The sequence below is a fragment of the Suricata suricatta genome, chromosome 1 (genome assembly GCF_006229205.1).
Source record: "Suricata suricatta isolate VVHF042 chromosome 1, meerkat_22Aug2017_6uvM2_HiC, whole genome shotgun sequence".
Lineage (NCBI taxonomy): Eukaryota > Metazoa > Chordata > Mammalia > Carnivora > Herpestidae > Suricata > Suricata suricatta.
The window spans coordinates 38326165-38342401 of NC_043700.1; the positions used below are offsets into that span (position 1 = coordinate 38326165).

The window sequence follows — 16237 nt, forward strand, 5'->3', positions numbered from 1 at the left end:
AATGAATATCCTGGATGATTCAGACCCAGGTAGTGCTTGGATTTCACTGTCAACAGCCCTACTCTTGAGGGGTAAGTACAATAACTATCTGGCAGCTGACAGACTAAGGGAAGGTTACGTTCCTTTCTAAGGGTGTGGGAGGTCATGTTAAGAGATTTCTGAGAGAAAGAGGAGATATGAAGTTCCTGCTTGATTGGGTTTGTTCCAACACAGAGAACAGTTGCCTTGTTGGAAATGGTAGAGCAAACTGCTGAGGAGCAAAAGCCCAGGAAGAGCTCATTCTGCTCCTTGTATATGAATCTAAACTATAAGGGATTATGTCTTAAGAAGCTGAACAGGTTTATAGATAAAGTACAGTTCTACTCTAGGTAATCTTGGAAAAACATGATGAAAGAGACAAGTGCTAAGAAGCTTTTAGAGACAAAACCTATTTTTAGAAAGAATAAATGGAACTTTACAGACTCATGAGTTTCAGGGTAACATTCAGTAAACGTTTAGAGGATTTTAAAAGCATTGGGAGAGTGGAGCGTCCTCCCTGGGTATGAGCTGGTGGTGAGAGCTAATGCAAGTAAGCGAAGCTGAGACAGAATACATTCCAGGCAGAAGATGCTCAGCAGGGTGGTGAGACAGACTGACGTTGGAAAGATTTTGACAGGTTAGTGGAACTGAAAGTTGTCTGGAGTAGCTGGAAACCCACATGTTATTAACATTAACTTCCCTAAATGGATGTCATTGGAACACTGTTGATGTACTGGAAATAGGCCTGGGCAAAGAATCAAGAAGCCTGGATTTTTATTTGTACCAGGTATCAGATGCCAAAAACTTCCTTCAAGGCAAGACACTCCTAAGAGTATTTACTTTTTCAACATAAGATAGATATGTATAATTGGTAAGCTGGAGATATAGAAATAAAGCATACAGTCTGACTGAAATCTGGTTGGGGAAGCAGACAAATAATATAATGATTCTAACACAATATGATACCTGCTATAATGGAAGTAAGAACAGAGAGTTTGGGGAGGCCATTGGAAGCACACCTAAGTTAGACTGGAGGGAAGGCTTCCTAGGAGGGGTGATTATCTGAGCAGAGTTTTTGAGGGTTAGGTCAAGTAGGTGCTGGGAAGAAAGATGTATCAGACAGGGGAAGGAGCATATGTAAGGATATGTTGCCATGAACACCATGGCTTGTTCAGATCTAGTGGTGTCAACATGGAAGGAAAGAGGGAGAAGGGTTGGGGCGGGCAAGGACCAGGTTGTGATCTGTTTTATATGTCATGCAGAGGAATGCACATAGTATTTATTTTTCAAAATAATGGATTTTTCACATTTGGGATTTAGGAAATCAGTCTGGAAGTAAAGAGGTTGGGTTGCAGTTATGGAAAGATGAGATTAGAGGCAGTGTACCTTGTTAGGAAGGTCCACGCACATACAGACATGTGCACGCCGCACACACACACACACACACACACACACACGTGGCTTAAACATAATAAGTTTATTCTTTTCTTCAATTGAAGGAATCCAGAGAGATGATTTAGAGCTCAGATGCTGGTTTCACAGTGTCAGATGATCTTGACTCCTTTGGGCTCTTTGGCCTGCCATCCTTAGAACATTTCTTATCTTTTGATGTGGTTGCTGGAGCTTTGGCCATATTCCTTGAGTCAGAAGGTAGAAGAGGAGAAGTAGATAAAGGGGCATGTGCTATCTGTAATTTAAAGATATTTTGGGGAAGTTACTACAGAACACTTTCAGGTACAGCTCATTGTTCATAATGCCGTGCTGAAGTCCCAGTTAGCTACAAGGGAAATGTTGAAAGTGTAATCTTTCTTCCAAGTGGCCCAGGGCCCAGCTAAAACAATTAGGAGTTCTGTTACTAAAGGAGGAGGAAAAAATGGAGAGTGGGGTTCAACCACCAGTGTCTCTGCCACAGAGTTGTACAGGGGTGCAGGGCACTGGGGCGGAGGATGGGTGAGGCAGTAGGTAGACTAGAGGAGAGATTTACTGTGGTGAGAGTGATGGCAACTGATTGTATGTGGAAGGGAAGAAAGGGGAGCACGGAGGGTAGTTTCTGCTTTGGGTGGCTAGGTAGATGGTGGTGCTTTTTCACAAGGTACAGTTTCAAGGGAAGAGCAAGTTTGGGGGTAAGAAAAAGAATGATGACATGTTGGACACGTTGTTTGAGATTCCTATGGCGCATTCAGATAGAGACATCCAGTGGGCAGGTGGGTATATAGGTCTGGGCTAGAGAGAAGAGATTTTGAAAGGGGATAGGTCTTCCCAATGAGCATATGCAAAATGAAAAGAAGACTGAATATGGCATTTTGTAGCATAAAAAATTAAAGGGCAGGCTGAGAGAGTAGTGTTTAAAAGAAAATAAGCAGGATTGGCTGAAAGATAGAAGATCAGAACAAAAAGATTTGAGAAATAAGAGGATTTTAATAAGGGAGTAACTCATACTAGTGATGAATTTAGTTAGATAAAAACTGAAGTGTCTAAAAATTAGGAGGTAATTGAATGTAATAAAATAGAGAAATATGTGTGTGCATAGATAACTCTGTATGTCAGATGTATACATATGTGTGGGGAGCTGCCAGAAGAAAAGACACGTGCCTTGACCTGCAAGATCAGCCACCCGCACAGCTGAGCTGCGTTATCACCTTCAGCTGAGGCCTTCTTGTTTACCTCCCAAGCCTTGTTAGCCTCTCTGGGCCGGTGTGCTGACGCTGCAGTCCTCGCCCTTGTTTCTTAGCAACTAACTCACATCAACTGCCCGCCTTCTACCCTTTATAAGGCATATGTGGTCTCTTAATAGTGGCTTGATCAGAAACGCTTGTCTTGCTTCCACGCTCTGTGCTCCCTGCCCCCCAATTCTCTCTCCCTCTCTCAGGAACCCGCAAGGATCGACTGCCCTGCCGGCCGAGGCGGACATGACACATATGTATGTATAAAGTTGTTTAGATTAAAGCTAGTGGCTGTTAAAATCACTCAGGATAGATGGTTGCTATTTCCCTGAAATGACTTGGGAGTGGTCTATGTACTCTGTGCCTGTCACGCCTTGGCAGCCCACTATGGACTTTTGTCACTGAGACAGGATAGTGACTGAATCTCTCAAGCTAAAATTCTGGATGTATTTACTGCTGAGAGAGAATGTTTTTATGGGTATAGTGGGGTTGATATTTAATACAAGGTCTGGTGTACCCTGAGCATCTTTAAATGGTTTAAAATATGTGATGAAATGTTAGGATCTCACCTGCAACTGTCCACCACCTTCTTTGAGCTTTATGGCATCAGGCTGAGTGAGCATGAGGGACTTGTCAGAACTGCATCTATCACTAGATGTGGAACTGGACATGCTGAGTCTTCATTTCAGGATAATCCAGTACCTAGAGGTATGATTAATTCATAGGCCCAAAATGATTTTGAAAACTGGACCATCTTTTATATCATTTTAACCTAATTACAAATAGCTATGGCAGATTTCTAGGTTTTCCTTCAATGAGTAGAATTTTTTTTTTCCCTGAAAGCTTGGAAAGAAATTTTTTGAAAGTACAGAATTTGTTCACGGAGTTCTGTTAATAGTTAGACAACACTTCCCTCTGGTGGACAAAGCATAACACTTTTTAGTAGCAGTTGTCAAATTGTCAAGTGCCATTTGCTTTTCCTGCTGGCACATTTCTTACAGATTTGTTTTGGAGGTTAGTTAATATGCTTTTATTCTTTCTGCCTAATCTAATTTGGAGGTTTATAAAAATTCCAGTGGTGTACAAATATGCCTTAAATCTGCTGTATCTTAATCTCATTATGACGTTGTGAAATTAAAGATTTTGGAATTTTCATGGCAAAAAAACTTAATTTTTTGAAATAGATATATTAACCAGCTATACTCTCAAATGAACCTTTCAGTAGGCCTTTGACGTTAATATTGCTTGAATGCAAGAGGTATTAAAATAATATTTGAAACTCAGTCTTAGGTGCTGTTTATTTTTTCCTCATATATAAATTTTCCAATAACTTCCAAAGAAGTCAGTATTACTGGATATGTAGTAATTGAAAGACTAATGTGGAAGGCCCTAAATTGGCTGTTCCTTAATTAATAGATTTTTGGTTGCCGCATTTGTTTTGTTTTGTATTAAATTATGGTATACGCTGACAAAAGTGGGATATTTTTTATTTTGGGGGTTTAATCTTGAGTGAACATTTTTACACATTTATTATATAACAAATACTCTACTAGAAAATTTTTATATTAGATTAAACCTCAGAAGAATCCTCTGATCCTAGTCCACTCTCCCCCACCCCCACCCCTTATTTCACAGATGACACTCACTGAGGGTTAAATAAACACAGCAAGTAAGGCATGGAAACTGACAAGCCAGCTTGAATGTGACTTGAGCGAGCCTAAGTATTCCCACAATATCCTACATTTTTACAGAGAATCAGAGCAAGGTGCTGCTGTGTCCCAGTTACCAGTCTACATGAAAATAGGCTGTAATTTTGACTTTGTCATTAATTGGTATCATGAAACTGGATAAACTGTTTAACTGTTTGGCTTCACTTTTTTTTTTTTTTTAAATCTTTAAATCAAGATCTTCGTGTCTAAGGTTTGGGGAAGGAGGAGATCGTGGTATAAGTTCATGCTCCACTCCAGTCACTGAGAGGCACGCCCTTTTTTATATCTTTCACATATTGGACTACTATGTGAGATATCACGTGAAGGCAGAATTCTTTAAAAAACATTTTATGTTTGTATGATTTCTTAGATGTCATGTAGCTCATTATTTTTTTGATAGATGCTAATGCAGTGTAGTACCTTCTTGTATTTTCCTTTGGGAGGAAAAGAAGATATGGCCTGAGTCATCAGATTATTTAATGCATGTTCCTGCCCATTTGTAGTGTTAGGGTGCTGATGACAGTACCATTAAATTAGAAAGAAAGTAGACTGTTGATGGGGCCATCTTCTGTATCTGAGAATACTAAAATGTCTAAATTCTTATTCATTATAATTGAAGCCCCCAGCCTGCCCCTTTTTCCTTGCACTGTAACTTCTTCAACAACCCAGGCCTTCTTAACCATAGGGAAATTATAATGCCAGGAATATGATAGAAGTAAAAAAAATACATAAAAACACTGAGACATAAATTAAAATTTCTATTTCCCTTCAACATTGTAGAATTAGAGATTTCTTGGCAAATACAAAATAATAGTGAGCAAACCAAGCACCCTTTCAACATAGCTATGTTACCTGTGCTTTTCCCCAACAAATTTTTTTTTCTTGTTGTGTTTGTACTGTTCATATATTGGAGGATCCTGTCAGTGTTCATTCACTTGAAAAGACAGTGGTGTGACCAAGGCCAGGGTCAAATCTTAAGGAATAGATAACTTTTATTTTAGTATTTAAGGAAACTTGCAGACTATTTTACAAAAATGTTTCTGTTCATTTTAAAGGTGGCATGAACAAGTGAACAAGAATGGCTCAGTGCATATAACCCAACTAACTCTACTAGGAAAAAGCAAGTTAGAGAGCTTGCCCTTGTAATGATGGATTGTTAAATCTTTAAAATATGGCCTGTTTAGTTGTCCTTGGGGGCAACTAGCATGGTGAACTTTGAGTTAGCCCTGGTTAAAACAAAGAATTTTAAAAGGAAGATTGAGACCCTGTATTAATATTCTTTATCTTCTATTTTATTTTTTTAATTTTTTAATGTTTATTTTTGAGAGAGAGAGAGAGAGAGAGAGAGAGAGAGAGGCAGAGAGAGGAAAAGACACAATGAATCCAAAGCAGGCTCCGCTCTGAGCTGTCAGCCTAGAGCCCAGTGCAGGACTCGAACTCATGAACTGCAAGATCATGACCTGAGCCAAAGTTCAACGCTTAACTGAATGAGCCACTCAGACGCCCATTTAATGTTCTTTTTAAAGGAAAAATGACTAGAGATTCTTTGTGGTGGCAAATTCCCTAAAATTTGTTAGGAACTGAGATTTATATTGCTTTGGTTCTTACATCTAGGTAATTAAAAATAAGAGAAAAAAAAGCAGGGCCAGGAAATAAGTTTCTCTTGCTTAATACATATAATTAATTTCTACAGATATTTGAGTATTTGCAATGTACCCAGTACTGCTAGTCACTGCTTATAAGAAGCTGATGAACTTATAAACAAGATGAATTTATATTATATTCGGAGCCATTAAATAGAGTATGATGTATTAAGTGCTAGATAATTGGTTTAAACCTCATGAACAGAGGACTAATTCCATGTTAAAGATCTTGCAGAGACAGATTGTTGAGATCACAATCAGGGACATGTAGTCTTCGTACTATATACAGCAGAGGAGACAACAGAGCAGGGTATGAAGGAGTCATCAGAGACTTCTTGGAGAGATGCTAGTGTGTTCTCTATCTTAAAGGATAGGTGATATTTGAATATATTTGAATATTTGGAAGAATGGGGAGAATATTCTGTTCTGTGACAAGATGAGAGTTATTTTATGGAGAACAGTGGAATTCTGACGCAAGTGGAGAGATGAATTAAGGTATGATCGTGGCCTTTAATATCAGTTCAGAAAGTTGTGATTTAAAGTCTATGCCCTGAGAAGCTTTTTAAAATCCTTCTTAGTTTGATTGACTATCCATTTCTTTGAGGTCCCTCTGTACCTTAGAGTCTGCCTCTGCTTTTGAACTGGTCATTTTGAAAGGTACTAATTTATTTTCAGATTTTTCTTTCTCTAAATGAGACTGACACTACACCTTGTTACCTTGATAGTAATTTGGCTTTTGAAATTCCACATTCATCAGTTTACCTATTACATTCATGGTAGATTATTACTACAGTTAGTTTGATTTTTAACTATTTTAGGTTGAATCTTAAGATTTAGATTTTTGTGATGTCTTACTCTCAGTCTCGTGTGCTGAGTGCAAAAGACCTAAAAATTGAATCCTGTTTAGCAATACATTTAATTAATTTGTCTAATAAAAAAGACTAAATGAATGGAAATTAAAAATCATAAGCCACTTATGTCTCATGAATATATATATTTTTTAATCTGGTATGTGTCATTTCACTGGCATTTAGGAACTCATTTTTATCTCTGAAGTTGAGGGTTTTTTTTTTAAATGTTTATTTTGGAGAGCGAGAGGTATGATCCAGGGAGAAGCAGAGAGAGAGAGAGTGAGTCACAGAATCCAAAGAGGGCCCAGGCTCTAAGCTGTTAGCACAGAGCCTGACATGGGGCTCGAACTTACAAACCATGAGATCATGACCTGGGCTGAAGTCAGACGCTTAGGGGACTGAGCCACGCAGATGCCCCACTGAATTTGAGTTTTAAAGAGATATTTTACAATTAGTTGCTCATGATGATTTTTCTTAACCCAAGTTGTTTTAGGATATGAAACTGCCACTTCTGACGTTTGAGATTTAGCAGTAACATGTTGGCCCTAGAAGAACTGTGCTTGGTAGAGCTTATCTCTAGGCGGTCTGATCTTTCCTAGCAGGCAGCAAACTGAAATTGAAATCTGCCTTATATTTCTCCTCTCCCCTTCTACCCATTTGCTCTTAACTGTAAAATTCTCCTTTTCTACTGGTTATGATCTTTGACATCTTCTGATTTGGGTGTAATAGTTTTAATTCTGTGACAGTGTAAAAAATATATTGCCAGATCCTTTTGGTGCATTGAAATTTCTTTGAATGACTTAACTTAAAAGGAACATTTCTTTGGTGAGTGAGAGCTATGAATGCCTAACATGAGATCCTCTGAGGCAGGATTTCTTCTCTTTAGAGCAGCTCTGAGCCCCCTAGAAATTTTATGCAAATTTTATGTAAATATCCATCTGGGCATTTCCTATTGGGAAATTGGCCCATTTTACCGAAAAAGTTAAGAACCGATACTCTGAGACTTAAGTAACAGAAAGGTCAGCTTAAGGATTATATTTTCCTAGTCCTATAAATATATCTATTTTCCTAAATCAACTACACTAATAAGATGTTTATGATAAAATACTTTCTTTTAAGTAGTTCACTTATTGAATCTATATTGTCCTTGTTTTTTTGCAAGATATACCTCATACTGCAAAGGCCCAAGGGATTGATTTATACTTTTTTCATATAAAATTTGATATAATTACCATATAGCGATCACTTGCTGTAATTTTCATTAAAATGGAGAGTGGTGAAAATTTTTGAGGTCCATATATCTTTGTAACTTATCCTCATAATGTTAGTAAAGGATTAATGAATACCAGGCCACTTGGGTGACTCAGTTGGGTAAGGGCCTGTCTCTTGATTTCGGCTAGTCATGGTCTCATGGTTCATGGGATTGAGTTCCACCCTGTCGGGCAGCACCTTGATAGTGTGGTGCCTGCTTGGAATTCTTTCCTCTCTCTTTGCCCTTCCCCTGCTCAGGTATGGGTGTGAACGCATCTCTCTCTCAAATAAATAAACTTAAAAAAAAAAAAAGCATACTTTTTTAGCTTTTGAACACTATGGTAGGTATCTAGGACATAGAAAATGTGAGATAAAAAGTAAGTAGGGAAGGCAGTATGAAATCATGAATACATAATGACCCAATGAAAAGTACAGGAAATTTATGTTTTAAGGCTAAAATGGAGGGAACAATCACTATGAGTTGGATTAAACATGGGGGACTTAGTGGAGAAGTAGAATTTGAGTGGGGACATGAGTGGTGAGTAAGACATCCTTGGAAAGGAGGAGTAACTATACAATAGTTTTATTAGAGCACAGTCATAGATTCATTTACTGTGGTGTGTGGCTGTTTTTGCTATTATGGCAGAGTCACATTTTTGCATAGAGACCCTATGGCCCATGAAACTTAAAATATTTACTATTCGGTCCTTTACAGAAAAGGTTTGCTGATCCTAGTGTTAAAGAATTAAAACTTTAATTTAGCCACACTGGGAGTCCATTTAAAATTTGTTTTGCTTAGGGGAAGGGGAGACACATAATGGGACACTGGTAACAACCATGCTTTAGGAAAAGTGCTTTATGAAGATTCATATAGCAAAATCCCTTAGAGAATTCACACTGAGTGGGCAGGCTGTTTAGGACTGGTAGCTAATTCCTAAAGCAATACAGCGTGCTCTAGAGAAGTGATAGTAATAATATAAATAAAGAGATAGGGGCGCCTGGGTGGCTCAGTCAGTTAAGCCTCTGACTTCGGCTCAGGTCAGATCTCAACGTTCGTGGGTTCGAGCCCCGCGTCGGGCTCTGTGCTGACAGCTGGCTCAGAGCCTGGAGCCTGCTTCCGGTTCTGTGTCCTTCTCTCTCTGCCCCTTCCCCTCTCATGCTCTGTCTCTCTATCAAAAATAAATAAAACATTAAAAAAAATAAAAAAAAATAAAGAGATAGACACATCAGACTTTAAGAAACTGGTTAGTCTTAGAGACTAAAGATATAGGGAGATATGAGGACTTGAAGAGTGGCACTGAAGTGACAGAAGAGGTTAATGTTACATTGAAATAGGAATTCTCTCTCAGAAGCTAGTTTTTCAGGGAAGGTAATCGCTTTGATTTTGGCATGTTGAATGTGTGACATGAGACATCTGTTAGATAGAAATTGTTGCTGCATTGCTTTTTTCTCTGGACAGACCCAACTTTCCTGGGATGGTAGGCACAGTTCTGAGCTGAGGCTGCCTTTAGTTGCTCAGACCCCATACAGGATCCCAGGAAAGAGAGAATCTGTTTCCTCAGTCCCAAGTTTCCTTTTCCCCAGTAGTGCCTTTCAAAGTGTAAAGGCAAGAGGTTGTAATGTGGATATGTAACTCATGGTCTGTTACTGGCAGTGACTTGACCACTGTCTGTGGAGAAGCACAGAGTAGATTTCCCAGTGGCTCTCTTGAGTATATAGAGTCAAGTTAACCCAACATACAAAACTTAGATACTTCCTTTGCATTCTTTACATGAGACACACATCTCTTCTAAACTCCTCCTGAAACACACCCTGTCCTTTCTCCCCATAGAAGCTAACTAGATTATATGTGAACTGCTTCAAGCTGTAGTTTACTTTGTATTTGCTTTCTCATTATGTTGTCATTATCATAGGTTGAGGGGTCCTATTGCCAAGACAGATGGGAATATAACCTTGAGACCTTTAACTGTCATTGGTAAGATTTCTTCCATGTTTGGCTTCCTTCACTCTTTTTTTTTTTTTTTTAAAGTTTTTATTTGAATTCTAGTTAACATATAGGGTAATATTTGTTTCAAGAATAGAATTTAGTGATTCATCACAGACATGTAACAGTGCTCATTACAAGTGCCCTCCTTAATATCCATCACCCATTTAGTCCATCTCCCACCCTCCTCCCTCCATCAACCTCAACCCTCAGTTCTCTGTAGTTAAAAAAGTCTCTTATAGTTTGCTTGACTTCCTTCTCTCTTATAATTAAAGTGATATAAATTGGTCTGGACTTCTCTTGCTCTCTCTTCTTGTTCTGTTACCACAGTCCAGGTCTAGACCCTGCCCCAGATATCTCCATCTCGCTGATTGTTTCTTCTGAATTGACTAAATTATTGACATCATTCCTTTTTATTTATAATGGTCCCCATGTGATTAGTACTTTGTACTGAACAGAAGTGTGAGGTGGACTAAAGCCCAGGAGAGATACTGGGTTTGGACACCTGAAATTATCAGTGTTGAGCCCTACTTTGAAAAACCATTTTGTAGTTTTCAGTTAGTTTTTCATGTGACCTTTCTAATTTTAATCTTACAGCAGGCTTGGGAGGTAAACATCTGTTTGCCTACATTATTGTTTGAATCCTGAATAAAAATTTATTGTAAATTTTCATTTTAGTGAGTACAAAAGGCTGGGGAAAAAGTTGACTTTTAATGAATTTTTTTAAAGTAATAGTTGAAAGCTGAGACTTAGGCAATATTTGCCTATGTTATATAGTAAATAATGGAGCAAAGACTGATTCTTAGTAGTAATAGTAATATCAGCTAGTTCATGCTAAATGTTTCCTATGTGCTGGGTGCCATTTTAAGCACTTTATGTGTAATAACTCGCTTAGGATATTTTTGCCACCATTCCAGTTTGTCTTTTGGATGATAAATATTTATTCCAAGCTCTAGCATTTTAGAAGGCAAAGAATCCTAAGTGAGAAGAGCAGTGAACTGAGAACTAATCAATTCTTGCTGTTAACTATAATTAAAGGGCAGAAGATGCACAACAAGCCAAGGGGACAACAGCATGGCAGAGGAGGTAGAACCATCCAAGACAGCATACTGCCAACTAAGCCAATGGGAGAGAGGGTTTCTAAAATAAATTATATTCCCTCCCATCCTTTGGCTGACCAGATTGTGCTCTGTTGTTGAGGCTGGGTCTGGAGTTGTTCAGATCCTGCTTCCCTGCCACATAGTTCATGACTGCCCTTGTTGATCCTACAGAGAGGTGCAACATTACATTTTACACTAATATAGTTGATACAAGATGAAAGTTTTTGAACAGAATCTCTTAAAGAAGGAAATAAAATATAAACAGCAAATAAAGTTTATAGGATAGAAAATTATGTAAGTACAGCCTACTGAGCCCTTTTGGCTAGCTTTAGTTGCCCACTTAAATGCCATTTAGATAGTTACCAAGTTTTCTATGTTAGGGGAAATTCAGTTCCTCACAGCATTTGCTTTCAAGGTTTATTTTCGTGTATGGATGAGGATCCTCTCAGGTCACTTCTTTAGCTCAAGACTCTACTTTCCTTAAGCTCTAATGCTATCCTCGTGATGTGGAAATGTTGGGGTTCAGAGCTGATGGCCAAGAAAGAATTCCTGAGATGTCAGTGCAAAAAGGTGGTTTTTTTTGTTTGTTTTTGTTTATTTAGAGAGAGAGGGAGAGAGGGAGAGAGGGAGAGAGGGAGAGAGGGAGAGAGGGAGAGAGGGAGAGAGGGAGAGAGGGAGAGAGGGAGGAGAGGAAAATCCTAAGTAGGCTCTGCACTGCACTGAGGCAGGGTTCAACCCATGAACCAGGAGATAATGACCTAGGTGAAATCAAGAGTTGGATACTCAACCTGAGCCACACAGGTGCCCCCAAAAGGTGTTTTTTTGCTGTTGTTGTTTTCTTGTTGTTTGTTTTGTTTTGTTTTAGCACAGGGACAGGACCTGTGGGCAGAAGGAGCTGCACTGGGGTTGGGAATGGGTGACTGATGATATATGTTCAGGTTGGGAGAGGTTTAGGGATAGTGTAAGTCTAAGGTGTCTTGGAAACAAGGTTTTCAGGACCCTGAGGTGCTAGCTTCTGTTAGTAAAAGGTCACTTATTACTGTTTAGTAAGAGCTCAGTCATAAGACCCTTTAAATGTATATTGGGGGGCCATAAGTTTGGAGTATGATTGCCAACATATATATCTTGGTGGGGTAGAGATAAAGGAAGTTTCCAAAGGAATTTTTATATGTTAAAGTAGGCTTATAGGATCCCTTAGGTTGGGAGAAAGTTAAGCTAAGATGGCATTCTGCCCTGAGCAAAGTGTCCTCTTTGAGGCAGCTGACTTTCCAGAGGAGGGTCACTGTGCTTGTTTCAAGGAGTTGTCATTGGGATGTAAGTTGTAAGGAAATTTAATTTTTTTCTTCTGCCTTTGTTTCCCACATCACTGTCACCCTTGGGTTCTGATTCTATCCTGGTTCCCCTACACAAGGAAGGCAGTCTCCTGGCTGTAAAAATTCTCCTTGCTTGTAACATGCAACCTGAGTTTTATGCCATCTTGAACTGGCCTTGCAGTTTGTTATTTGTGCTTCCTGGGTATACCAGTGACATGGGGATACAGCCATGAACAAAAGAGAAACAAGTCAGTGACTTCTGGGAGGTTTCATTTGGGTCTTTGGGGGCTTATATTTTGATTACATTCTGAATATTAGCAAGTTGTCAATATAACAACCTACTTAACATGATAATGGAAAGAACCAGACTATTCAACAATAACTGAATTATATTATAACTAAAAATTATGTTTATATTGTTTGTATTAATAAACAATAATATGATATTAGTATTATTGTCAATAATACAATCAACAAGGGAAAAAAGTTCCAATTCCCAAACTGTGCTAGAATAAACGACAGGAATGAAGTATAACCCAATGTGAAGTAATGATTTTGTTTGTTTCCTTCTGCTCTTCTGTATATTCACATTTGTACTGGCAACTAAATTCCTTCTTCTTTATTTTTTTAAACTTTGGGCTGAGGGATGTTTCTTGCTCTGCTAAATGTGTGTTGGCCAGGTTTCTTCAACTTGATACTCTTGATCTATAAAAAGGAGTTAATACCTTAATTAGTGTAAGGATGCTTTCCTGAAAAAGTTATCAGAAAAGAAGGAGTGGCTTTATATTCATGCTGTTACTGTTTCTGTATTAGAGATGTTTTGATTACTTTCAGTAACAAAGAACTTTTTGGAGAAAACATATTAGTTTGAAACAGCTACGGGTAATGCTAGTTAGGATACTTCAGAGATCACTAAAAAGGTTTAAAAAAAAGGAGGAAAAATATATTTAATTACACATTTAGTAATTATCTCTAAGGAAGTGATCCTAGAATTGTGTCAAAAGTCATTGTAATCCAGCTTTTTAAAGATGATTTCATAAAGACATACAGTAAGTGCTTACATTGTGGGGATCACGTAAAGTGAATGGATACTGTAGATTAGGATAGAATTTCGAGTTGTAGCATCACACAGATTTAAATATTGCTGTATCTTAAGACAGAACTGAAGATATAATACAACTCACAGTTAAGACTCTAGTGGTGGCAAAGACCCCAATACAAATTGCATGTGAAAAGCTTTACTAAAATAATTCTCTGAAATGTAAGTTAATAAAAGCTATTTTTAATTGTTTTATGTGAAATGTTAAATATATGTACAAAATTAACATAAAAATAAACTATGTATAAAATTAGCTAAGTTATATGTAAAATTTTGCAAATATGTGTAAATTAACATTAAAAGTGTTAAAAGATAAACTGAGGTCTATTAAAAACTTTAAGAGTTTATTTGAGCCAAAGTTTATTTGAATCAGCATCCATTATAGGAGATAGAAAGGAGCTCCAACTTGCCATACAAATACAGACTTTTATAGGCAGAAGAGAATAGGAACAAAAAAGATGTAGTGGGCAACAAAATGGGGTGGTTATTGCCAAGTTACTTTCCTTTAGGTGTTAGCAGGGGTCTCTCAGTCATATTATGTAACTTGTACTGATCAGGTGATTCATTCCTGATTGACTGGTTTAAGATTCTGGGAGAGCCAAAACTGTAAATAAGTTCTATCTCAGTTTGGTCATGTGGGTCTTAGCAATAAGTGACTCCATTTGGCACCAGGTGTTTTGTTTTCTTATTTTTATTTTTTATTATTTTGTGTTGTTTTGTTTTCAACATAGGCTACATTTTACCTTAGAGTGATGATCTTTGCTTTTAACAATATTTCAGAGTATAAAGCTCTGGTATTATACCAGTCTTGGTATTGCTCACTCCTCTTTTCTGCTCACTTGGATTTATTTCATGTTTTACCTTCCTAGATTCTATTTATCTCTTTACATGAAGCTTAGACTATACTTTATAATAGACACAATAGATTAATGTATAAAAACTAAATTTTTGTAGTCCTGAAATTGGCATTGAGGATTTTTGTTTTTTGTTTTTCGTTTTTGTTTTTAAGGTCTAAGAACCAGACTTAAAAAATAAACTGGAAACTGGCTCCTCATTTATTGGAATTAGCTCAGTGTAAGACAGTTATTTCACATAAGGAATTATTGTTACCAGTTTTTCTGATAATCATGTCTTCCACATGGATTTAGGAATGAATGAAAGCTAACAATAAAATAACAGGAGATATTGGCATCATATAATCAGTCTTAATTCTAAATCTAAGTCAGTTTTAATTCTAAAATCTCATCTAAATTGGATAACTGTTGGTGGCAATGTAAACTGGTGCAACCGCTCTGGAAAACAGTGTGGAGGTTCCTCAAAAAACTATCCATAGAACTCCTTTATGACCCAGCAATAGCACTGCTAGGGATTTACCCAAGGGATACAGAAATGCTGCTGCATTGGAGCACATGTACCCCAATGTTCATAGCAGTAATGTCAATAATAGCCAAAACATGGAAAAAGCCTAGATGTCCATCACCTGATGAGTGGATCAAGAAGATGTGGTATATATACACAATGGAGTACTACATGGCAATGAGAGGGAATGACATATGGCCATTTGTAGGAAAGTGCATGGACCTTGAGGGTGTCATGCTAAGCGAAATAAGTCAGGCAGAGAAGGACAGATACTATATGTTTGTACTCATAGGTCTAACAGGAAAACAGGAGAAACCTAATGGAGGACCAGGGGGAGAGAAAAAGGGAAAGAGAGTTGGGGAGAGAGAGGGATGCAAAACTTGAGAGACTATTGAATACTGAAAATGAACTGAGGGTTGAAGGGAAAGGGGGAGGGGGGAAAAGAGATGGTGGTGATGGAGGAGGGCCGTTATGGGGAAGAGCACTGGGTGTTGTATGGAAACCAATTTGACAATAAAGTATTCAAAAATAAAAGAGTTCAAACATCAGAAAAAAATTGGGTAACTGTTAGTTTGGCCTGCCTGTCTGTATTACTTTGTTTGAAAATTTTGAGAAATAACACTCAAAGAGCCCTGGACATAGTAGACATAGTAGGTCTGCTGGGCCACAACAGGGAAGTAGGCAGTGGGGGGACTGGGGAGAACATGGCCCGGCCTTTAATGTGTAGCAATGGGTAAGGCAGGGTAGGTCCCTGAGTATATTTAGGATTGGTGATTCCTAGGTGTCCAGTGCAAGGCCTGGAGTGATTGATTTAGGACAGGAGGAATATTGGTGTAAGAGTGTGAGAGATTTACTTAGGAAATGGGGTCTGGTTGCTTTGTATATTAAAAGTGCACTCCCAGGGGAGTCCATTGCTCTCTCTAGGAAATAGCTATAGGGGTGGAGGGAGGGTGCTTTGCCTCCTAAAGATCAAGACACTCCAAATGCCAGAGCATCAAAACAGCAAGTAAGAAGATACAGTCAATGTAAATATTAATGTAAATGTTCAAATTATTTTGTAATTTAAATTTCATACTTTGTTTATTAAAAACATTATAAAATATTCATTTACATTTTAATGAAAAGGTACATTTGATAGATTTGGCTCTTTTTGATTTATTCACTCTGATGTTTCTGAAAAAACTGTTTTATAGAAAAGGTACAAAAAATATTGGTTTGAAATTTTTTTTGTGGTAACTTTTTTTTTT

General features: G+C 37.9%; 1 long non-coding RNA gene across 1 annotated transcript in view; it reads right to left on the minus strand.

The window, feature by feature from the left end:
- Nucleotides 1-1480: 1480 nt before the first annotated feature.
- LOC115289612 overlaps nucleotides 1481-16237 on the minus strand; it is a 19816-nt gene continuing 5059 nt past the window's right edge. Inside the window, exon 2 of the long non-coding RNA XR_003907717.1 lies at nucleotides 1481-1705. This is a non-coding gene — a long non-coding RNA (uncharacterized LOC115289612). The remainder of the gene's footprint in view (nucleotides 1706-16237) is intronic.